The sequence below is a fragment of the Aotus nancymaae genome, unplaced genomic scaffold (genome assembly GCF_030222135.1).
Source record: "Aotus nancymaae isolate 86718 unplaced genomic scaffold, 86718_ANA_hifiasm-v0.15.2.pri h1tg000058l, whole genome shotgun sequence".
NCBI lineage: Eukaryota > Metazoa > Chordata > Mammalia > Primates > Aotidae > Aotus > Aotus nancymaae.
The window spans coordinates 41277130-41301927 of NW_026988472.1; the positions used below are offsets into that span (position 1 = coordinate 41277130).

General features: G+C 41.4%; 1 protein-coding gene and 1 long non-coding RNA gene across 3 annotated transcripts in view; both read right to left on the minus strand.

Moving 5' to 3' along the window:
• Positions 1 to 24798, minus strand: part of NHS (NHS actin remodeling regulator) — a 354034-nt gene that overhangs the window by 134013 nt on the left and 195223 nt on the right. The window lies entirely within an intron of this gene.
• LOC135269956 (uncharacterized) overlaps positions 15663 to 24798 on the minus strand; it is a 51760-nt gene continuing 42624 nt past the window's right edge. Inside the window, exon 2 of the long non-coding RNA XR_010338194.1 lies at positions 15663 to 16897. This is a non-coding gene — a long non-coding RNA (uncharacterized LOC135269956). The remainder of the gene's footprint in view (positions 16898 to 24798) is intronic.

Here is a 24798-nt window from a genome sequence, read left to right on the forward strand (position 1 = left end):
GTTATAATATACTTCAGGACATTAAAGTCTTTGATAGGTTCTGCAATAAATAAACCTATTTTATTTTTAAATCATCCAGTTTTCTCAAACTTTTTTGACAACATTAATGTGTGTGTGTGGCGGGGGGAGAGATCTATTAATATCCTGAGGAAACCATGTAGTTTGGGAAACATTTATTTAAGTGATGTACCATTACTTTTATCTGGAGATATAATTTATTAACATATATTCGTGCTACATAAAATACCTTATATTTGTACACTATTATTAACTGATATATTTTAACACTATTATTTCAAAGAATATTAATAATATTTCATTATAAGGACACAGATATTGTTAAAGTGATATTCATAAGGTACCAGAGTAGTATGATATGGGGTAAAGATAATAGGTCATCAAAGAGGCAAACTCATAGCCCTTCAGGAATCTGTAGTCTTCCTTTCCATGACTGTGAGAGGTCATTGAAATCGAGCTAATAGCACCTGGGCCAATGCTATGGGCAAAAGAAGTTTCAGTAGCTTATTAAAATATGTGCCTCCCTCTTACTGCCACTCTAGCTTTGGGTGTAAGTCAGACTTAAGGCTTAAGAGGCTTACTGACTTGGCTATGAAAGCAGTACTGTTAAGGTGGTGTTGAGCCATGGTGTGAAGTCACAGAAACATCTTTTAGCACTTACAACTGTATTTTACTATGTTCTTTGTTTGAACCATTAATAATGAGAATGTGAATGCATGAAGAAATGTCTAGCTATATTGTAGGTTTGGCACGCATTGGTGAGAAGCTGTAAATTCTGAAAAGAGAAAAAAAGCAAATTCCTTTTGTTCTATTTTCTGAGCTCTGAAATATCTTGGAGAAAGGTTTAAAATGGTTACAAGAATCAATTCAGTATCTCCAAATGAAGCCAGTATGTTTCGTCTGAGACTATTCTGGCTCTTGGCCGTCATATTTCTTGAATTCACTCTTCAGAAAGAAGGAAAGTTGTTTATCTTGATTTAGACCTCCAAGCCTAAAATCACTGTTGCCAAATTCCAAAGAAAAGAAATACAAATGTGTGCATAAATGCATATAAAAGTGGAAATTAAAAGTTTAACAACTTTGTCATATTAACAGTAGTTCGGTTGTTGCCAAGTACCCTCATATTCTAAGGACCCCCTATACACACACAGAAGAAACCCCACTTAAAGAATTGTAGGTTGGTTGCAGCAGCTTACACCTGTAATCCCAACACTTTGGAAGGTGAAAGTCGGAGGATCACTTGAGGCCAGAGTCGGAAACTAGCCTGGTCAATATGGCAAGACCTTGTCTCTACAAAAGAAAAATTTTACAAATTAGCTGGGCATGGTGGTGCATGCCTGTAGTCCCAGCTATTCAGGAGGCTGAGGCCAGAGGATCACCTGATCCCAGGAGTTAGAAACTGCAGTGAGCTATGACCACACCACTGCATTTCAGCCTGAGCGACAGAGCAAGACCCTGTTTTTTTTTAAAAAAATTGTACTTGTGCCCAATAAATATCTGCAATTATTATTTGTCTATTAAAAGTTTAAAAATGTAAAAAAAAGAAGATAAACATTGTCTTCTTTCTTTGAATCTTTCTTTTTCCCTAAATACTGTTCTCAGAGAACAAAAAAATCAAAGTTAACTTGCTTATTAAAGCAGCAGGACACTTGCAGCATCCATGCTAGGCTACTCCATACTGTTTTCCATGCAAGGTCATAGATATCTCACTAGAATATTTATCTCCTCTTCATTTGCAGAAAATACACCACCTTTCTCTAGTAGTGCCTCATTGGCACCTTCCAGAGACTCACTCCTTTCTTACAGTATAGTGGGCCACCTCCAGTTGAGCAATCTCCCCTTTTCATCCTTGGAAGCCTGACCCACTCAATTTCTGAGGCATAGTAGGAGACATTGTCAGTTACTACCAAAAAACAGAGGCCCATGTGGGTGAAAGGGGTGATCCTTCATCTCTTCCCTGCTTTACCAGTTCTGAGCACTCAGGATGCTTTCCTGGGAAGATTCTGAAATGATTTCTCAGATTATCACTTAGTGTACCAAAGAATGCCTTGAGAGCCACATAGGATTGGTTCTCTGTTTTTTAGTTTTTTGTTTGGTTTTGTTGGTGGTGGTGTGTGTGTGTGTGTGTGTGTGTGTGTGTGTGTGATCAATTCTTATGCCTGATCTCGCCAATACTATTTCTTAGGAATCCTAGCTTGCATTATTTAGAATTGTTTGCTGTTTTAGTCAACATCTCTGAGCTCCACAGGAGGACTTTGGTTGCAATCCTCTTTTCTTCCTGGCATGTACTGACACCTCACATTTATATGTTAAAGCCAAGTTTATAAGAGAATGTGACAATAGTTAGGAACTTGATCTGGACTTCTAAATAAGCTTTGTGACTTTAGACAGTGACTAAATGCCTCTGAGTTTATATGTCCTATTATGTAAAAGAGGCTAGTAACTCTTGCAGCATTTCCCAGAATACTGAGGGTGAGATCAAATGAAGCACCAGTGAACAGCAAACTTTTAAAAAACAAGTAGTTATAGTCCTCCCAGGCTGAAATGTTTCTATGAATTATTGTTTGGGGACTGTACTCCTTAAGCCACTTGAAAATCTACATGAGACTGCTAGTATCCAAGCCAATCTGAATGAATTTCCACACAAGATTCCCTAGGACACCATAGAAACTTGTTTTAAAGCTCTAGACATAATGTTCTTCTTCCATATCCAATAGTTACATAATTTTTTAAGGAGGATGGCTCTTTTCCATCATCAAATCCATTTGTCTTGATTTAAGATGTGGAAACTGCCCATAATAAACAGTTCCATCACACCTAGAATCCTTTAGTATTTTCCTTCCATGCTTATTCCTTACTTTGATAACAAAATAACATTCTTTTTCTGGCCTGTCATTGACAAGATTGTGCTTTACCTCCTATAAATGACAAATGCTCTGCAGAGTCATCTCTCCACTTGACAACCTTCCTGCTTCTCCATGATTTCTCAAAACATAATTGGCAGGAAACACGATGTCCATTTCTCTTCCTCACCCAGATATTCATCCATCAAACCTGCTGAATCTACAAGTTTGGGTTTTCCAAGCAGCTTTTAAAAAATTAATTCCATAACCTTCCTCTCCTGCATAACCTGTCACCACCATCCCCTCCAACACCACCCCTTCTATGGTTTTACCACTTCTTAATTAGTCATACTGCTTAATTAGTCACCTATAATGGCTTTCCAGCTGTTTCCATGAGAATTTATCGGTGACCTACTTTCTCCCAAGTTCTTTATGCTTCTCTGTACCCCGAAACCAGTCTGACAAATTGCTTGTTTTAGAGTCCCTTTATATTTGTTCCTGGAGGTTTGATCTTGGCATTTATTATTATATGACTGGCACCTTGCCTTGGGGGCCATTAAGCCAGATAATAGTACTAGAGTGGAAAAGCTCACAACCTCCCACCCATATTCTCATTCTCTCCTCTCTCTCTCATTCTCTCCTTCCCTCTCGCCGCCCCCACCTTTCTGTATTTTTTTCCCTACCTTTGTTTCCTCCTTCCCTTCATCCCTCCCTTGTTCACCATTCACTAAATTAACTCTCTCCAAATTCCACCTCTCCATGAATAGAGCCTGACAATACCAGACAGCTGAGATCTACTGGAAAATACTAAAAATAATTGCCTTTTGTTATTAAAGTCAGATTTGAGTCTGCTGTTCCCTCCTAGGAATTTGTACAGTTTCCTGCAGGGATGCAGAGGTCCATACCCTAGTGCTGTTTTTAGAATGCAAAAGGCTATTTCAATAAACATGCCACTAAATTGACGACGTCGTCTTAAATTAACGTATATTGTTTCTTGTCCCATTTAGCTGTGGCTGACGCTTTTTTGGAATTTGCCACTGGAATATTTTACACACTGATCTCTTCCTGCTGTCCTCCACACCCTGTCTGACATTCAAGTTCCTTTTGAGATGCCAAAGGGCCATGATCCCCAACACACACACACACACTCTCTCTCTCTCTCTCTCTCTCTCTCTCTCTCTCTCTCTCTCTTTCTTTCTCCCTATTTCTCTGTATAAGCTTCCTTGCCCACTGGGGACTGGCAGCATCATTTAACTTTTCCAGTGCAACCTTTTTCATTCAAAGTCTTAGGAAAGCTAACTCAAGAGTCATCCTTAGAACTCTGGTATTGACAGGTTGCCTTTTTGTCCATATATCTTTACATTATTAAAATCAGAACTAAATCAGTGTCTTAGTACTAGCTGCCCAGCCCAGAAAATGATATACCCCTAGACTTAAAATATTGCAGGCATTATTTATTTTGAGCTTGCTTTCCTATGTCTACAACATAGGTTATTAGGCTTTAGGATGTATTAGAACCACCTGAAGTTTCTTGTTCAAAAGGCACATTCTTGGTCTGCATCTCCAGAGGTTTTGATTCTTAGTGTGGGGAGGGGCCCAAGAATGGACATTTAAACAGGAACCCTATATGCTCACTGATACAGAATGATCATTGTAAAGGTTTATCCTAGATAACAACTTCCCTGCATCAACTGGTGGTTTTGACTTTATCCAGCAAAGAACTGTACTAGAGTCATCAATCCATCCCATTATTTAAATAATGTAACTTGCAAACTGTTTATCTAATAATCCTCATTTTACATAGAAGACATTAATATTGTTACTCTTTATTTGCAATTTAAAAATAATTATGTGAATGATAATATATTAGTATTGGTTCATGAGTTGTTAAGAAATGTACCATACTAATGTAAGATGTTAACAGGGTAAACTGGGTGGGCAGTATATGGGAGCTCTCTGTACTACCATCTGAATATTTCTGTAAATCTAAATCTGTTGTAAAAAATAAACTCTATTTTTCTTAAAATAGAAGAAAAACAAAAAAACTTCTGCCACCCACCGGAATGGTTATAAATTAAAAGACAAAACTCCAAATGTTAGCAAAACTAGAACTCTTGCACATTGCTGATGGGATTGTGAATTGGTACACCCACTCTGGGAAACTGTTTGGCAGTGTCTGTGAAAACAGAATATTTGTATACCATATGGCTTTGTGCTTCTGGGTATATACCCAATGGAAGTACATTCATGTGTTCACCAAAAGATGTGTACATAGCAGCTCTATCTGTAAAGTTCCAAAGTGGATATTAGCAAAATGCCCATCAATAATGGAATTCATAAATCACTTGTGACATGTTCAGAAAATGAAATAATATATGGCAACAAAAAGAAATAAATTTGAATTATACTCAATAATTAGGATGATGTAGAGGGAAAGAAATGAGACACAAGAGAAAGTAGACTGTGTTATTCCACTTATATAAGTTAAAAAAACAGTTCAAACTAATCCATGCAGGAAAAGTCAGTATAAGGGTTATCCTTGGGGTTGGGAGGGAGATGAAGGGGCTCTTCTGGGGCCAGTGATGTTTGGGTTTTTTTTGTGTGTGAAGAGGGTAAGTACTTGGATGCATCCAATTTGTGAAAATTCAAAGAGGTGTACACTTAGGATTTGTGCATTTTTCCATATGTATGTTATACCATTTTATGAAAGAAATCAACATTTTCTTTGGGGAAAGAACATAGAAAGGGTCAACATAGTGAATATAGACTCTAAACTAGATTGCCTTTGTTCATATCCCAGGTTTACCACCTATAAGCTGCATGACCCTAGGGAAGCCGTGAAACCTTGCTCACCTGTACGCCCTTACCTGTAAAGTGGGGATAATAATAGTATCTTTGTTGTGGGTTGTTACAACAATCTAATAAGTTAATATTTGTACAACACTAGTGTAAGGCACAGAGTAGGCATCATATAAGTGTTTGTTAAATAAAAGTTTCCTTTGTGGGGATACACTTAAAAATGTTTTTTGATGATCACTACTTTAAATGAGACTAAAGAAGAGTTAAGAAAATAAGAAAGGAGTTAAACTTATTTCCTAGGCAGCATTCTTGCTTATGAGGGAAAATATTATCTTGGCTCCTGGCCAGTTAATTCTGTTCTTCTTGACTTGGAGTCTGAACTCCCAACAGGCTCCTGGGCATTGGTCCAGAGGCTTGACAATGAGCCACATCTGGGACTGCCAGGAACTGCCACAAAAAGAGTCCGCCCAAGAAGGCCTGTTGGAATTGCTGGGGAGGGAGAGTGCCATCCAGTCAGGAGCCATTCCAGGCCAGAGCCCCCTGAAACTACCTGCTGGGTAGGGCAGCCCTGAGCCCTGGCCTTTCCTCTAGCTTCCTATCAGAACCTTCCCTTCCATCACAGGTCTCCTCCAAAAAGAGCTAAGACAGTGCTGCATTCATACGCAGGAAAAGAAAAGAAAGACAAGAGAGAGAATTAAGCAGGAGTGTCCTACCCTAGCAGAAACGAGCCTGCAAGCATTCTGGGCACCCTTTCTCCATTGAGTTTGTTCTTTCCTGAACATCCCTAGTGAATGAGGAGCCTGAGGAGTGTCTCCTTTTACAGGCAACCTCCAGAGTCCACCACAATCAGGTACCCGTGGTGTGGCTCGACCCACTCTTCCTCTCCCTGTTACTTTCTGACACAGCTGGCTCCTCAATCAAAGCAGAGTTTCCTCTTATCTAATCCTTTGCTTTAGAAAGTTTAACTCACCCTCTAACGCTTGTGCCTAGAAAAAAAAATAAACCCAAATGAGAACAATTTTTATCTCCCATTATGAGTGGAAGTGACTCTCCTCTAACTTGGCAACTCTCCAGGAATATCCCGCTAACTTTTAAGTCATTTCTAGCCCGCTCTCCTCCTTTGCTCTTTCTTCAGCTCTCTTCCAAATGCTTGCTGAAGAAGAGTGTTCCTCTTGCCTCTGCCCCTGCCACTTTTTTTAAAAAAAAAGATAATCTTAAGTTTCTGAAGCCATGTATGACAGACTGGCTAGTTTTACACCGAAACATTTCCCAAAACCTTGGGCACACAGATGACTCTATTCTCCAGCCTCCCTTGCATGTTAGTGGGGCCACGTGACAGTTCTGGCCAGAATATAGGTGGGCCAATAAAACCTCCATGCTATCCTCCACACTTTCTCTTTGCCTCGTCTGCTGTCTGGATGCAGTAGCTGAGGTGGACTTGAAGGCCCTAGAGCACAGAGAAGTCCTAAAATGGAAGGAGCTTGGGAGCCTGAATGCCTGCATGGAACACAGGTCCTCATACCCTCACCTCTCCACTCCCGCGCTTGGAATGTGACATGAACAAGGAATAAACGTTAATTTGTGTGAAGCTCCTGAGACTTGGAGGTGGTGAGCTTACCCTGACTAATACACCAAGTTCCAGACTCTCAAACTTTCTACAAACTGTTCCCTGTGCAATCATCTTTGACCTCTCTGCATGGTAGGCCACACCTGGAGCATGGGCACCAAAATCCATATCCTGACCCTTAACCTTTGAGCTTGGTTCATGCTTCAACTTTTAATTTGGTTTCCTGCCTGCTGATTAAAATGTATTTGTTGAAAGTGAATTGGAAGTCTCAGAAATGGTGTCCATTATTACCATAACTGAGTCTTCAAGCCATGTGTTCTGTGTATCCATCTGGGCATGTCTTGGATATTTGAATCAGTCCCATTGGCTGCAGTGTAGACAAACAAGCAAAGAGATTGGAAGCTGCCAAATGCTTCCATGATAGAGAGGTACTCCCAAGCCATCCTTCCTATTCTAAGGAAGAACAATTACAAGTGCACTACCAGGAACAAGCCATTCGTCATCCAGACTTTGCCTCTGCCCTGACTTGCATCCATAATGACAAGATACAGGCAGTTTTGTGGTAAACAGAGGCTGTTGCAGACCTACAGACTGAAAAGCTGAGTGAATTTGTTTGACTTTATGAGATTTGGAGCTACCAGATTTCAATCAATAGTGGTGAGTACAAAAAAATTTTCAGTTTTTTTTTTTTTGGAGGGAGGGAGTAGGTAAGCAAATTATCTATAATTTCACTCCAGCCCAGGGCTCTGAACCTCCTTCAGTCAGTTCTTATTTGGTGGGAAATTGGAACTCTTAGGGCTACATAAATTCACTTTCTGCTATTAAAGAGCCAACACAAGTAACTGTTTGACTCAAGTTAACGTTCACTCCTTGGAATAGATGATGAGTAAATATTTACCCACTGGCATAGCTGTTGAGTAATTGCCCATTAAAGAGGTTAAATGTTAATCACTTATTTCTGGACTGAATAATTTCAACAAGATCCTATGACTAATCTATAAATCTAAAGGCAAGAAAAAAGCCCACATCCGTTGATTTCTTTCCGTCTTGACCATACAGGAAAGGCATACTCTTAGGAATGTCTCAAGTTAGAGTCATAACCAGTTTTCACTCCCTTAGCACTCAAAGGCAGCTAGCTAATTGCCTTTTCATTGTTCTTCACCCAAAGAAACCTTGACCCCAGGTTGAGTATTAACAGGATTTGAGAGGGAAGGATTGGATAGGAGTTTAGAGAGAATATGTGGGACATCTAAACTAAGAGAAGAAATAAAACCTGGAGATAGAAGACAGAAGATGTTATGAGGTTGGCTGTCCTACATCAAAGGGAATTGTGCATGATAAATACCATTAAAGTAAAAACCCTAGGCCAGATGTTGCCACATTAAATTTCAACTGAGACAGAGGAGGACTTCAGCATCAGATGGCCCACAAAGAACAGGCAGGGAAAGTGTCTATACCATCAGTGTCATGGAAAGGATCCTTGCTTGGTACCCACTCTCCTTCAGGATCAAAGAATGAACTTGCAGGCGAGCTATCTGCACCCAGCAAGGTAGTCTGCATCTGCATGAGAAGTGCCAAAATCCCTACAGAACTACTACATATATTCCATGCCAGCAGGAACATATATAGCAGCTTGATGGGTATAGTGGCTGCTGTTGAAATCCACCCACATCCCCTTAACTCTGGTGGAATCCTCCTCCTCAACAGTTATGAGTGTTGGCTGCTAAAAGCAACTCACTTCTCTGGAGAATAGCCCTTGGCCAATGGGAATCATCTAGCCCAGAAGGTGATTCCTCCTCCCCCAGAGGAAGCCCATAGTTACTGACTGGCTGATAGCGTGGTACAAAAGGCCAGTGCCCTACTTTAAGGTAGGTTAAACTCTCTGGTGCAATTCCTGCTGCAATGAGATTGCACTGTGGCTAGTCTCTAGCCAAGGCCACAAACTTGCTTAGATCTTTCCCCAGTCACAGCCTGCTTCCCTTATGCCCCTTCTCCTGAGAGCACGCTTTCAGTGAAGCACGTGTACAAGAATCAATGTCTCAGTGTCTGCTCCTGTTCCGTCTGCTTCTTTTTCTGAACCTAAACAAAGGTGATAGGATAGGCAAGACCTTCAGTCTCCCACACTGCCACAAGGTTGCCTTAGAATTTGTTGACGGAGATTGCCTGGACAGGTAGAATAGGCTGATCCTAGGGGTACCCCAGGCAGAATGGAAACAGAGTAACCCACCTTACTCCTTCCAACCAATGACTGATACCCACTTGGAGGAGAAGCCTAGGCATGTAAGACTGCCATGTACCTCTCTCCTCCCTTTACTGACCCATGCCGTCCCTCACCTGCCACCCACCTCCTCATAGATATCCAAGCAAAGACTCCCTTTCTTCCATCGGACTTTCTTCTGCCTAGTGACCCCTTCCCTCTAGGAAATGTCTGTGAGTTAGTGACCCCCTTCCTCACTTCTATACTGGCATTTTGTTTTTGTTTTTGTTTTGTTTTGTTTCACTTTGGCTATAGGAATGTCTGTATGGCATGGACCAGAAAGAGCATGTATTTATTATATAAAGTGTGCTAACATGGGCCAGTTATTCAACCTTTCTGAACATGGACTTCATCTGTAAAGTGGTGTTAATAAGATCTGCCTCACAGAGTTGTGAAGATTAAATGATATAAAAACTAGATGTTCATTGTTATCCTACCTGGTACACAACAGGTACTCAGTGGTAAACTATCTGGTATACAGTAGGTGCTTCTCCTTAGTGGAGATTTCAAAAAAGGACAAACAGGTATAAAAAAGAAACTGAAAAAGAAAACTCTCCTCTTAGCACATATAGACACACAGCCATCCCACTTCAGATCAGTTTCCTCCATCCATCTATGCACCTACTCTCTCATCCACCTGTTCATCTACTCATCCATCCATCCATCAAAAAAAAACCCTCAAAACCTTAGTATTCCTTGTGAGCCATATATTCTGGATACAGAAGTAAATTAGACACAGACTCCATGTAAGAAGTTTACAGCTCATTGCCGACAATAGCTGCATACCTCCTTCGTTGGGAATCCAGGGGTACCTGGAAGGAGGTGGAAACAAGAGATCAGGGGCTCAGTTCCACACTGAGAAGTCATTTATTTTTGAAGTCCTTCCTGTGTGAAGGGTTCTTGCATTCTCCCACCGAAACAACTAGGTATCCCTTGGGATTTGATGGGAAATCATCCCCATTAAGTTGCTGCAGCCTGAAAGAGACTCCCAAACGACCAAGTTCTAAGAAATAGGGGTTTCTTGGCTGGTCTTCCCCCTGTGCCCGAAGAGCTCCTGTTTTCCTGAAGACCGAAGAAATGGTGACTCCCAAATATGCTCCTTCACAGTGGGCCCACTGAAATTCACAGGGATTCTTAATCCACTTATCATATTAATAATAAAAGCGGGAACTACTTTGAGGGGATGCCTATCAAGGCCAAGTAGAGTTCTAGGTGCTTGACATATATTAATTTCTCATTGTCCCAACAACTCTGGAAGGTGAGTGTTGTAACCTCATTTTATAGCAGAGGGGACTGTTGAGGTCAGAGAGGTTAAGTGACTTAAGGTTTACAAATGGAGTAAGAGACATGATTTGAACTCATCCTTCTTCAAAGCCCGTGCTCATTTTAACTTTTGTGCCATGATGTTTCAATAAGTATGCTCTTATATTATATGCTGCCGCTTTTCTCTGCCACTTACTTGTTGAATGTCCTTGGCCAAGCTTGTTTCCTTCTTCTTGTAAAAGTTTTGGAAAAATGTTTAGATTTTTATTATGGTTAATGATGGATTTTTAACATACCCCAAAGTAGATTAAACTTTACCATGAAATTCCACATACCCATCACACACATGTAACAACCATCTAGGATCCATCTGCCCTATCTATAGCCCCTCCACTTCTTCCCTCCCAGCTTGGCAGTGTCAAAAATCAAACCCCATTGGTCTGCCTCCAAAACCCTCCACCAAGCTGGTCCCTGCTTTGTCCTAGCGCTGAGCTTTATTATAACATTTCCGAGGTCCACTTTAAATTATCATTTCCTGGTACATTTCTCTTTTTTAAAAAGTCTTTGTCAAAGTGAATAAATTTGATAGTACATTCAAATTGACTATAGAGAGCATTTCAGGGCTTAACCTCAGATTTCCATTTGCCAGGCAAAGTTCTAAGGTGCCATTACAAAACTACTTTGGTGATTGTTGAGAGGATGTTAAAATGGGATAGAATTCAAAGCTCTTTTTCTCCAGCGAAAAGAAATATATAACCAAGTCTGGGGAGTACAAGTTGTTCCTTTTCTTCCCCTTAATTACCTCTCAATGGAACATTCTAGAATACCCAGGGGGTAACTTTCCATTAATCTTCAGGCCTCTTTAAAAGCTAGAGCTGACACCAAAGCTAAATATAGAACAATATTCTATAAACAAAGTCCTGAGTCTAAGGACCCAAATGAGTCAGACATTGTTTTCAATCATGGCTTACAAAGAAAGTAGCCTGAATTGTGCTATATGGCTGCAACAGCTCTGGATACTATTATACTGAAATACAAAATACATAGAAGATCATCTTCAAGGAATGTATGATATGGTTGAGTGTATGGACTATGCCTAAATGAAATGACAGAGATAGACAGATATACAGTGATTATTACATAGAGGCTTATGACTGCATGTTGTTATACATACATGTATTAGCATGCACATTTACACACACACACACACACACACACAGTGGATCACTCCATTGCAGATGCACAGCGACAGTATGATGCAAACACACAGAAACACAAGACTACCTAGGGGCCATGAAAGTCAGAAGCTTTAGTTTTGGTTTCAAGTTGGCCACCTCAGATAAAGGCAGCCAAAGGGAAATGAGGGAGCCTGCTGGACAAAATTCTCAAGATTGGAAATATATTCCGTTCTCTATTCAGCCAGTAATGAGTCATTTCTTTTAGCAAGTCACTATGCTTCACTGGAGCTCCATCTCAGTCTTTTTGTTTCTAAGTATCCTTCCATTCGATGATGCTATAAAGACCCACTTGAAAAACAACCAACAAGGTCAATTTCACACAGTATGGATTTGTGGGGCAAGCAGTGTGATCAAGGGTCACACATTAGCTGGTGCACCTCGGGCAATTTATTACACAGTTTAAAACTAAGCAGTGTCAAGTGAGTTTGACCCGGGCACGAAGGCAGAAAGCATACCTATTCTATATGAAATTTTAAGGGCAGGGTGGAGGATTCTGTCTTCATATCAAATGCCATGGAAAGAATGGAGACAGACATTTTCCTACCCATTATGAGGGCTTAAAATGTAATCTGCAAGTATGCATCGGGTCCTGATCGTTTGGCTAGTAGATCTTGGGTTTGGTTGTGGAAGTGCAAAAATTGCTGCGTTGACACCCTTTGGCCACCAGAGAGCTCCCTGCATCCAACCAGGGGTGCTTATTGGATTAGCAAGCACAAGTGTGCAAAATGCAGGGTGCCCTCCCTGAAACCTGGAGCACAGATTCTATTGCCATCTCTTACACTAGCAAAATCCACTCATTTGCCCCATCAACAGTAACTCTGGCCTTGTCCTTTTGCCTTTTACAATGTGGGACTTGATGTATTCAGAAGGCAGAGGATTAACATGGCTACCAGGTCCCGCATAGGAGAAATGATTTCCCAGTCGTCGGGGAGAAAAAGCCCTGGCCCTCAGATTTATGTGTTGCTTATGGCTACCAGAGCTAGTGACTACATGGAATACAGTACTCAAGAAAATTTCTTTTTATAGGTTTTATTTGGTGCCGATTTTCTTTTTCTGCTCAAGTGGAAAAATATAAACTAGTATAAAGAAGAAAATAATGATAATCCATCATTCCACCATCCCAAAGAAAATTACTAAGATTTGGACGTAGTTCCTTTCATTTTCTTGTTTTTTTGCGGGGTTAGGAGGGATGTGTGTGTGTTCTTACATAGTTGGAGTCCATTTGTGTTCTGACATTTTTGGTAATTTTTCTAACCTGATATGGTATTTTCTCTTAATTTTAGATGTGTTTTCTACATCATTACATGCACAATGCAAGACAACTTGGAGAATTCAGAGGCATAGAAGAAAATAAAAATCCCTTGTTTTTTCAGTACCCAGAGATAATCATTTTCACATTTTGGCACTTTACTGCCAGTCATTTTTCCATTTATAGTATTTGTTTTTACAAAACTGGGACTGTACGATATATACTGTTTTACAGACTTCCCTTTCTACACAATTTTATATAACAACCATCTCCCCCATATCATTAAATATCGTCCCCAATTTCAGTATATATTGCTCAGATGATGGGTGCACCAAAATCTCACAAATCACCACTAAAGAACTTACTCATGTAACCAAATACCACCTGCTCCCCAAAAAACCTATGGAAATAAAAAATTTAAAAATTAAATAAAAATAAAACTTCATGTATTGATCATTTGTATTTCTTCTTTTGTGAATTACTGAGAACCTAGTATCTAGCACTGCACTATGTGTTGAAAAACAGTTATTACTAAATCTTCCAAGAAACCTGGAAAACAGGTACTATAATCTCAATTTTGCAGGTGAGGAAACTGAGACTCAAAGATGTGTCTTCTCAAGGTCACACAACAAGGAAATAACAGTTTGACGTCAAATGCAGAACCATGATTCCCAGTCTCACGCTCTGCCTATGATACCACATTGACTCCCTGAGAAATTTTTGAAATGTATTTTTATAGGGTAGATAAGATTAAAGAACCCTGCTGATACCTGTACAAGAAATGTTGACACTGTTAATATCTATGTAACTTGTGCTCTGAAGATTTTAAAAAAAAATAGATGAAAGAACAATGGAGAAATGAAGACCGTTTTATGGTTACAGAGTCCAACTGCCTCACTTTCACAACAGATGAAGATCCTGAAACCCTGAGAAATTAAGTGACTTGCTAGATAAGGTGTTTGACCAAAAAATGAGGAAAAGAGGGCAAAAAAATCCCCCACAAACAGCAAGCAATTTGATAAGCTCTTTCATGCCTCTGTGCTTTGCACATTTCTCTCTGTCATCCACCTGACTCAGCTAAGCTGTCAGGTCCTCTACAAAACCTCCCATTATTTTTCAAGGCAAAATCAACTGTCTCTGTGTTCTGTATGCATCTGTACTAGAGCACTTACTATATCATGTAGCAGAGATGTCCAACTGGCCAACAAAATTTTTGAATCCCTTCCATAGTCTTGAGCTGCTGATGGAAAGTAGCTGTACAGCCAGACTGGATTTCTGGGCAACCTCTCCCCAACCCTGGCATCTAGGAGTGGCCATGTGACTTATTTTTGCAAATGGTATATGAGAGCACAGATCTCCTACCATACTGCACCCCTCCCCAGCCCCTGCCTTGCTTACTGCTTTTGAACTCTGTTATTTTGGAATATGATGCTTGGAACAAGGCAACCACGTTGCAATCACGAGACAAGCCTAAGAACACAAAGCCAGCATGCTGAGAATGACAAAGCAAAAGAATGGGAAGAGACAACCCTAGAACCATCTACATTCAGGCATTATATTTTGTAAGATAATCTTTAGCATCGAAGCCACCATTACTATGCTATTCTGTCCTTGCAGTTAAAAGCCATCCCACTGTAGTCTCTGATTTTTCAGAGACATCCCTCTGTCTTTCACAAGATCATTAGCTTTCAGGACATCCTTCATGTCTAATTCATCTTTGTATCCTTGTTCCCCAGGTCTATGATAGAGCCTTACAAGGCTTCAACAAACATTTACTGAATCAAATCCACCAGTGATATTCAGTTTTGGTAAAAGATAGTGCTATGGCCAAATAATTCTTGATTTTCACTGGTCAATTTCTCTAAGAACCTATTTGCTTAAAACCACTCTTCCAACTGTGGCTCCCGGAAGCTCTCTGCCATTCACACAGCCCGGTACAGAATTTGCTAGGCAAGGATTCATTTACTGCTTGTTAATTAATCAAGTGCTGAGTGTACCACAGGACTCATTTTTACATTATTCGCACAATTGCGTAATTAGCATTTTAAACGGTTTTCTAGGAGGCTGGCCCAAGTAAGTTTATCTTGAAAAATGTCACAAAAGGAAAAGAATAATTAACAAATCAGTTCCCAAGCAGATTTAGTGGACCATTGGCTTCAACCTGAAAGGCACTGCATGGAGGACTGGCTTCCAGTTTGTGGCCAAAGAACTTACCTTCACTGAACTGAAACCGTGGGGGTTCTCAATCCTGTTCCCAGAGCAGCAGACCTGGTGAGGAAGGGAAGGAACATTCTGTGTTTGGTGGTGGTATGTGGTTTTTAGGCTACTCAGTTTGAGAATTAACTGAGGGTGCCTATTCAATTTATTCCAACTAATTGGACAGTTACCAGTTTGGTAGTTCGTTTTTGGAAGAAGCTTAAGAACTGCATGAAAGAGATCTCATTTTTATTAAGTGAAAAAAATTTGTATTCTTTAATGTAGATGGAAGTTGCCTCATTAATTAATCAATGGATTAATATATGACAATGTATTTCTGTCTTCTGCTAGAAACCCCAACTTACTAAATCAGCATTGTCCTGGGTATTAGGAAATTCAATTTTTAGGCCCCTTCCCTTCTCCTATAATTCATGAAAAACCTAGGTGACTATAGCAAGTCACTTTAGAAGTTAAGAGAAAACCCTGATACCATTTCCTGCTCTGTCAATCTCAGAGGGTTAAAAAAAAAAATGATAAGCCTGTGTAAAACCTACATCACAGCCAAGAAAGTTTTTACAGGGCTGCTCTGCCATTTTGGCCACAGAACAGGCACATCCATGCTTCCCATGATGTTTCAGCCAGTAGTCCTTTGCTTATGGCATCTCCACCCAGCTTCCCAAGACCTGGTGGACAGGCAGGGTTGATTAGAGGGCTGGGCTAAGGAAGTCACGGATTCTGGTCCTACTAGGGGTCAAGCAACATTAGCAACATTCTCAGATCTTGGATAAATCCTGTGTTTGCTCACAGAAGGTAGCCAGGGAGCATGAGGTTAAAAAGGAGAATCTGATCTCTTTACTGAAAAAGCAAGTGGCAAGGTGTCCTGTCATTCTTTCAATCCCATGTGGATTCCCAGCTACATTTTCTCTCAGGCATCTTATTATTATTAACTGCTCTTGTGGTGAGTATAATTGTATGCTTTCCTTCGTACATGTTTGAGCAGCTTTTACATGTGTGCTTGGGGTTCTCTTTGGATCTAAGTAACTTGAGGGTGGTGGCTTATTTTCCGATGTTCTCGTAGCCATTCTCAGTTGGCACACCCAGAGAAGAGAGTCTGCAGTATGCAAAGGACAGACATGCCCACACTCACCCAACCCACAGCACCTCACTGTCACTGCTCTCAGCCCACCAACATGGCTCTGTAAGACAAATACTTCTGGCCCCATATTCTTAAATAGATAAGAAGGAGAACAGAGAGGTTAAGTAACTTGTCCCAGGCCCCACAGCTGGTTGGTGGCAGAACAAAGACAAGGAGATGGGTGCTTTGACTCTACCACTGGACTTTTTGAATTAAATTGTGTGGTAACAAATATACCCCTGGTTTTAAAAAGAGACCCCCAGAAAAGCATCTCTAGTCTGGTCCTGCCTTTTGCCAGATGACTTCGAGGTTCTTCTCATTTCTTCTGCTTTCTGTGTACAAACAACCACAGAGACACATTCTTACTATTTATTTTTGTAGTGAAAGTGGCAAAATAAGTAGCTTTTTTTCACTTCATAAAAAAACCCCTAAAACCTCAATCGATCTTCTATCAGCTCATCTAGTATGTGATTTTGGTTCCCTCTAAGTCATTCTGAGTATTAGTATTTTTTTTTTTTTGTCATAAATCCCCCGTGATGTCCCTGGGAGGTGGGGCCTCATCTGGATGATGGCATCTGTAGGAAGGCCCCAGGGGCTTCCAAGGGAAGGAACAGCCTTACCTGGCGGACCCCTCCTCGGAGCAAAAGGCCCATTCCAGGTCTTCTCCTCTCTTATTGAAGAAAGCAACCATGAAGAAAATCTAACCACATTGGATCCCATTAGATCTTTAGAAAACCAGAGGGCCCTGCTTCTTCACTCACGTCGCCCCATCCTGAGTGAAAATGCTTCTGGCAAAACACTGCTCATTGAGGTTTTCCATACCCCTAAAGGTCTGACTCTAAGAAAGATGCACTCAGCACTGATATACAGAAAAGTACTTAGTTCTCACAACAATAGCTAATAGTAATTTAGCCCAGAAGATGTCAGATATTGCACTAAATCCTCACAACCACCCTATGAAGTAAGTGCTATATTGTCTCACTTTTACAGATGAGGAAACAGGCACAGAGAAGTTAGGTAACTAGTCCAAGGACACACAGCTAGAGCAATAATAAATAATGATTAACTCTAAAGAATGATTTGGAGCGGGGCTATTTTCCACTTTTAAAAAATTATTGTCCAGGCACAATGGCTCATGCCTATAATCCCTGCACTTTGGGAGGCCCAGACAAGAGGATCATTTGAGGCCAGGAGCTCAAGACCAGCCTGGGCAACATAACTAGACACTGTCTCTATCCCCACAAAAATACATAAATTAAAATAAAGATTATGTGCATCACTGTTTATTATTTTTTTGGCCACAAGCACGTGACTGCATTACTTCTGCAATAAAAAAAGATGTAGCCAAGCTATAAAGTGAGCCTAATTCAGACTAGATGTAAAAAAAAGCTAAGTTCCTATACTGATGACAATATTTTAAAAGAAAGTGTAGCTTCTCATCTTTAAGTGTTGAAGCCAGGCCAACCAAATACCACCCAGGAAGGTTTCCTAGGGAGACGTTTGTTTGTGAAGAGATATTGAAAATAGGGGACCTCAAGTGACTGGGGATGCTTAAAATGCCGCATCTTCTGAAGCATTTTAAATATTCTTCCAGCTTTCCTGGTGTTACTTCTTTTCTAGTCTTTGATGAATCAATATTCCAAATTTCACGCTAGTGGCCTCTGGTCTAACAAGGTTTGTTCATATCACAAGAACAGAGTAGCTGAATAAAATTCATGAATTACTGCCAAGTCCAACATTTACCTTTGGTGCCACCTCTTTTTGCAAAAACAGAACTTTGAGTGGCAGCTGCCATGAGACACTGAGAGTAAACAAACACCAACAGGAGACCCACCAAGGCAGCCAGCAAGAGGAAAGGAGAAACAAGACACCCAGCTTCTCTGCCCAGGAAGCAGGAGCAGCAGCCACCGGAGTAGCTGGGGTGGGTGCCCCACGCTGCTCCCTCCCCAGGAAAGGGGTGGCCTCTCCTTTGTCCTCCCTCCTCAGAGCCTCTGAGGGGTGTGAAAGTCGAAACCCAGAGGAAGTTCAACAGTGTCAGGATGCAATTACTCAGGAAGGACAGACTTCCTTTGAGAGTCCCTAATTTTCAAATCAGAGAATCTAGAAAACTCAGCAGCTCAAACTCTCCTCACTGCCCATCATACCCCCACAAGGAAAGTTTCTTGTCTGAGACACAGGACTGCCTGTCTCAGCAACTGAATTATCTATTTCGATCAGGGCTTCCTCTGTGCCAACTCCCAACCCTCTCAGAAAACAGAGCAGGAAAAAGAGAGACAGAGACAGAGAGAGAGAGAGAGAGAGAATCAGGGACATCTGCTGGTTGCCACATCCATTTGCATAATTGGATTAATAAGCTCCATTTTGGAAATGGCCTAAATATATTTTTACATGAATATTGTTCTAAAACCTCATTAAAATTCAATTTACAACCCACCAAATAGCAGAAAACTTTCACTAGAGCTATGATATTATCCCCAGTCAAACCTAACAAAGGAAAGCGTACAGGGAAATCCTATAATAATCTGTGGACATCATCTCTGGCCTAAACGTGAAGTGAGGTAGGGTGAGGCAAGGTGGGGTGGTGTGAAGACTGACTTTCCTTCGTTTCCTTCAGGAATTACATATGTGCTGGGAATTCCTCCCTCCAACCGCCAGTCCAAATCTAGGTCCTCACAATTTACCTGTGTCATTCCTTTGGCGGAAATAATTTGTCTGGGTGGCCACGTCTGGTGGACATTGCAAGGCTGAATGAGTTTTGCTCAAGATTAACTACTCCAGATAATTCCCTTGAATACAAGATACCTTGTTTAGGGAGGAAGGAGAGAGGATTGATTTGTGTAAATACCTGGAGGTCAGGAGGTTCATTACATCATCCTCAGAGGCTCTATCAATACCAAATGAATGAATGGATTTGGAGGCATTACTTGTTATGGGATGGATTTGTGGCATCTTTCCTATAGCACTTACCACCACCTGACATAGTTCATGGTCTCCCTCTCTTCCCTAGGATATAAGCTCTCTGAGCTCAAGGATCTTATCTGACTTGCAACCTACTGTATCTCCTGAACCTAAAATTATGTACTCAGTGGCCAAGAAATACTTGTTGAATATTATTCATGACTAAATTAACTATGCAAGATCATTGGAAAATGGTACTCCAAATGACATGTGAAAGAGCCTGGTGGAATGTTCTACCCCAAAAGTTATGAAACATCCAGATTCTTCCTAGAGCAGTTAAACTCCAACTCATGATAGAAGGACCAAACCGATGACTCAATCAGAGGTTGGCCTACAGCCCCAGTGGGAGCCAAGGCAGGGTCTCAATGCCCATACCATTCTGACCCAGTTAGCGCAGACTCACAGCTGGCTATGGCCCCTCCTAACTTGGCAGCCATTTTACATACATGTGTGCATATGTGTATGGGTGTGAATGTCTGCCTGTGAGCACACACTCATACAACCTGGGATTTATTATCTTTATTTTAAAGAAGAGGAAACTGAGGCACATGAAGACTATGTGACTTGACCTAGATCATGCAGCAGGAAGGTTGCAGAGGCAAGATTCACCCCTGAGCACTTAGCCCCCATTGCACCCACCTAGCCAGTGGGGAAACACACCATGCACCTCTGTACAGAGTCTGGTTGTACCCTAGCAGGCCCAGGGAGCACACTGTCCTCCATGTCTGAAGAGCTCTAGCACATCCAAGAAAAGGCTAAGGACTCTCTCTTCTCAAAGGCACCAGAGGAGCAGTTCCTATCATTCCCTCGTCCACCTCCTAACCGGACAACCCCTCTCACTTCTAGGCATGAATGGAGTTCAAGGAAACCCTTGCTTTTACCCCCTATGGTGTTTCAGCCTTTCTTGGAAAACAAATATATTGATTCTTAGTTATCCCTCCTCAGTGACAGGAAACAAGGAAAGCTACAGAATTTTCTAAAATCTCCTTTTGGCCAGCATTTCAACTTCCCCTTGTACCAAATCTTTCTCCCGAAACACCCACAGGCAGCAGAACAAATGGTTGATTGAAGTTTTATTTCTTCACCCCATTTCTCCAATGCTGGTTTTAAAAGTAGGGAAATAGCTAAAAAACATGTAATGGAAGAGAAAAGAGAAGGTAAGTGAGGGAACTGAATAAATTTGAGACCTACATACCAGCTCCCCAAAACCCAACTGAATTATTGATTTTAACATGTGCTAGCTGGACAGGACCAGCTCAGAAGCCCCATCAAGAAAGGGAGTATGGAAGCAGGGCCCTAGGCGACTTTCAGCAGAGCCAATGGCACAACTTCCTCACTCTGCAATTCTGCAATCTTTTTTGTTTCTTTTTTGGAAGAGAGATTAACGTCACTAAATAATAGAAGACCTACATTCTTGAAAATTTAATGACTGTCCTACATCAAGCAGCTGTCAAATTTCCTTGCTTGTTTTCCTGACAAAGTGTTTCATTCCAAACATTCGCAGGAGATCTTGCCTTCATCAGTTTCAAGTCACCACGAAGGGGAAGGTGAAAGGCAACCCTAGAAAGCAGGAAATCCCAATTTCCTAATTAACCCGTTAATTCCAAAGGCCAGCCTACCTTTCCCTCCCAAGCAATTCCACAGAAAGCACAGAGCAGAGAATAAACCAGCTACAGACAGCGTCATTTTACTCTGTTGGAATTATTAACCAATTCCCACACACTTCTCCTGTGTGTCTTTGACTTCTCTCCCTTCATTCAGTTTACTTCATGGCTAGTGGTCCCAATCCCCAAAACACCCTGTGCAGTGGCCCCTCTGTCTTCCTAGCTGGCTTCTTTGGCTTGGCTCCCCAGCCTCCAGACTCTCTTCCTATTCCTGGGGACCCTCTACCATCAGCTGTTGGGTGCAAGCCTCCATTCTTTCCTCAATACTAGTTTTCCACCTTCTTCCCCACTCATAGACTTGGCCCAGTTCTCTGTCTATACTTTCACTCCTCTCCAGGAACAATACCAGGAATAGATGTTGCCAGAAGTAACCTGAGCCCTGTTCTCTCACATTCTGATATCACCTGGTGGGGAGTGATATTGGAATTGCCCCCTGCTTCCTGTCTCCCTGGTAACCTCATCCAGAGTTACAGCCTTGAGATCAACTCTTTGTCCCAGTATCATGTCTGCATGGTCCCAGGAGGCAAGAGAAGGTGAAGCTGATTTCCCCACTGTGCTCAAGAGCCACCCCATGCCCTTAAAACTAATGATTAAGCTTCACTTTTAATTACAGGAGAATTGGAACTAGGCACGCTCTTCAATTTCCTCACTGCCCTCCCCGCCCCAGTGGTCCCGGCTACAGCAAGGTTGCCCATTAAAGTTCAACTGGACTTCAAACAGAGAGAGTTCCTGACATGCATGCTTCATTCATTGAACATTTACTTCTTGATGTATACTGCTAGCCACGCTCTAGTTATGAGTAAAGAAGTCAATGTGAGCAAAGAATTCCATCTGGAGAGGAGACAGACATTTGTTTCCTGTCCTTGGTGACTATTAATAGCATTAGCTTCTCCTTGGAGACCGATTTGGGAAATGAGAAGGGGGAGGGGCTATCTGGCAGGAGCAACACATCACAGCATCAAGCTCCACACTGTGTCCTCTGCAGGAGACAGAAAAGCTACTGCTAACCCTAGTTAACATTGCAACTGGTTCCCACCATCTCCCACTGCTGAGCTCCTGTACTCAGTGTTCAGCTCAACTGCTTTAGTCCATAGCAGTTATCAATTTCTAACATACTATCTACTTTATTCATTACTTTTATTGTTTCTGGTCTGCCCCTTCCCACTAGAGGAAGCGAGCAGGGACTTTCTCTACTTTGTTTACTGATTATCATCCCAGCACCCAGGATGGTGTGTGGGACATAGTAGGTGCTCAGTTAATACTTGTTGAATGGGTTAATGAAAACTAGCAGCTGAACAAACCTTAGCTTTAAGTACCTAAAGAGAATTGTGCATCCCAAACTAGTCTACAGCATTAAAGAATGCTCAAAGGAAGGGTTATATTATAGTGCTACAGCCCATCTTTTCCCTTCCTTCTTTTTTTTCTGGCATTTGGAGAGAGTTGGGGAAGGGGCAGGATAATGACTATCACTGGTGAAATATTTTTAGGTCTTTGTCTTATTTTGAGTTCCCCAAAAGAGCAGACCTTGAAAGGATGATTCGGGTGCGCGATTTGGATAATTCTAGGAAGGCCAGAAAGAGAGGGGGGGATGTGAGACAGGGAAGGGAAGGATGCCAGCACAAGCCACTGTGGGCAATCGGGACTCCATCCCGCTGGGGACCCTCTGAGGGAGAGTAGAGAACACATCTCACCAAGGCGGGGAGGAATCTAGGGTATTCTTCCACCAAATAATTCCCCTCCCTCCACTTTGGTGGCCGGTTACTCTGCAGCAGGGTGGGGTGGGTGTCAAACACATTCCTGCCACCCTGAAAAGCCCTCAGGCAGAAAGACTGCAGTGCTTGAGGCGAGAAAGTAGGTGTGTGGCCGATTGTCTGCTGAGCTACAGGTGACCACTGACTGGACCAAGGGGATGGGGACAGGACATGCACAGTATCTGCTACAGCTCTTCACTGTTTCCGTCTGGATCGGCTATGCCTGCGTGAAGAGGGGGTAATTGGTTTTGTTCTTTGTTCGTTGTCATGTCCGCCTGTCCCTCATTAGCCTGGTTGCCTGATGTTTAGATTCTTCCTCTCCTCATCAATAAAAGCAATTGAAGTGTTTCCTTTGGGGGGAAAAAGGAGAGAGAGAGAGCTAGAGAATGGAATCCTATAGTGCTTGAAAAAGACAGGAGAAGCAAGCAAGGCTGCATTCAAATCAAAATAGCATCAGGAAAAAAAAAATAGGAAAAAATGCCTACAGAAAGTTCCACTTTTTTTCATTCATTGTTAACACACTAAAATAAAGTGCTCTATAAATATAAAGCACTGGGATGTTTGGAGAGCATCAACCTACTCAAGTTTAAAACACGACACACATTCCTGAGGAGCTAACTGTAAATTGTGTCATGTACTGAGAATTATTTTTTTCACTTTTTACTTGCTTTAAAATGCAAGACTTCCCGGCCAAAACAATCTGATCAGGGGAAATGTTTCTTGCCTAGAAATGGCAATAAATGTTTAAAAGGAATTTGAATTTCACCAGGCTTACAAATCTGAATTTGATTTCCTGTAACTGAACTTTTGGCTGAGATAATTTACTGAGTAAGTTACTCGATTTTCCACTACAACACACCTTTTTGTCCACTGGTACACAGTCACACACACACACACACACACACACACACACACACACAGAGTTGGGGGTGGAGCATTATCTTTGGGCTCTAACAAAGCTCTTAAAACACCCAATCCAACATTGCAGGAGATGAGAGCGGTGCAGCAAGATAATAGCTAACACTTATTGAGCACTTATTATATGCCAGGCACGATTGTAAACAGGTTTTTCTTTCTTGGTGGAAATATAATCTGCTCATGAAATGTCTTGGACAGATAGATCTAAGAACTGGTTAGTTACCAGTTTTGATTATTTTGTAACATCAGTTGGTTTTCTGCTGTATGTGAGAAAACAGTCCAGCCTTATTTCTAGTTGCTAATGGCTGTTATTACATATGAAAATATACTGTTTACACTCTGAGTATTTCGATACGTAGGAACTCACTGAATCCATACACCCTATGCAGCCAGTTACTCTTCCAGCTCCACTTTACAGAGGAGGAAACTAAAACACAGAGAAGTTAAATGACTTGCTCAAGATCACTTAACCTATAAATGGCAGAGACAGAATTTGAACCCTGGCAGTTGGGCCTCGAGCCTACTTTAACTAACTACCCCAACACTGGGATGCAGGAGGCATCTACCTCTACCCATATGTAACCTTGATGAAGGATATAGCTCTTGGGCCTCAGCATCCTCAACTAAGAACCCAGATTATTCTTCATAGTTACTGAGAGCATATAATTTTCTGATCATTTCCAACATCTGGAAAATGCTGAAGTCTTTAACATGAGGTATTGGCATCATTAACCACAGGATTGTTCAGAGAAGCTACGATAGCCTCTATTGTGTACACCCTTCAAGAGCATTTATGAAGTGCTTACTGCATATTTAACAGACATATTTTATATTATTTCTAGGACAAGAATGGTGCGAGTTTCATGGCTAGCACAGTAGCACCTAACAGTCACTCACACAGAAAGTTTGTTGAATGAATGAGTGAATGAAAAACTGGAAGTT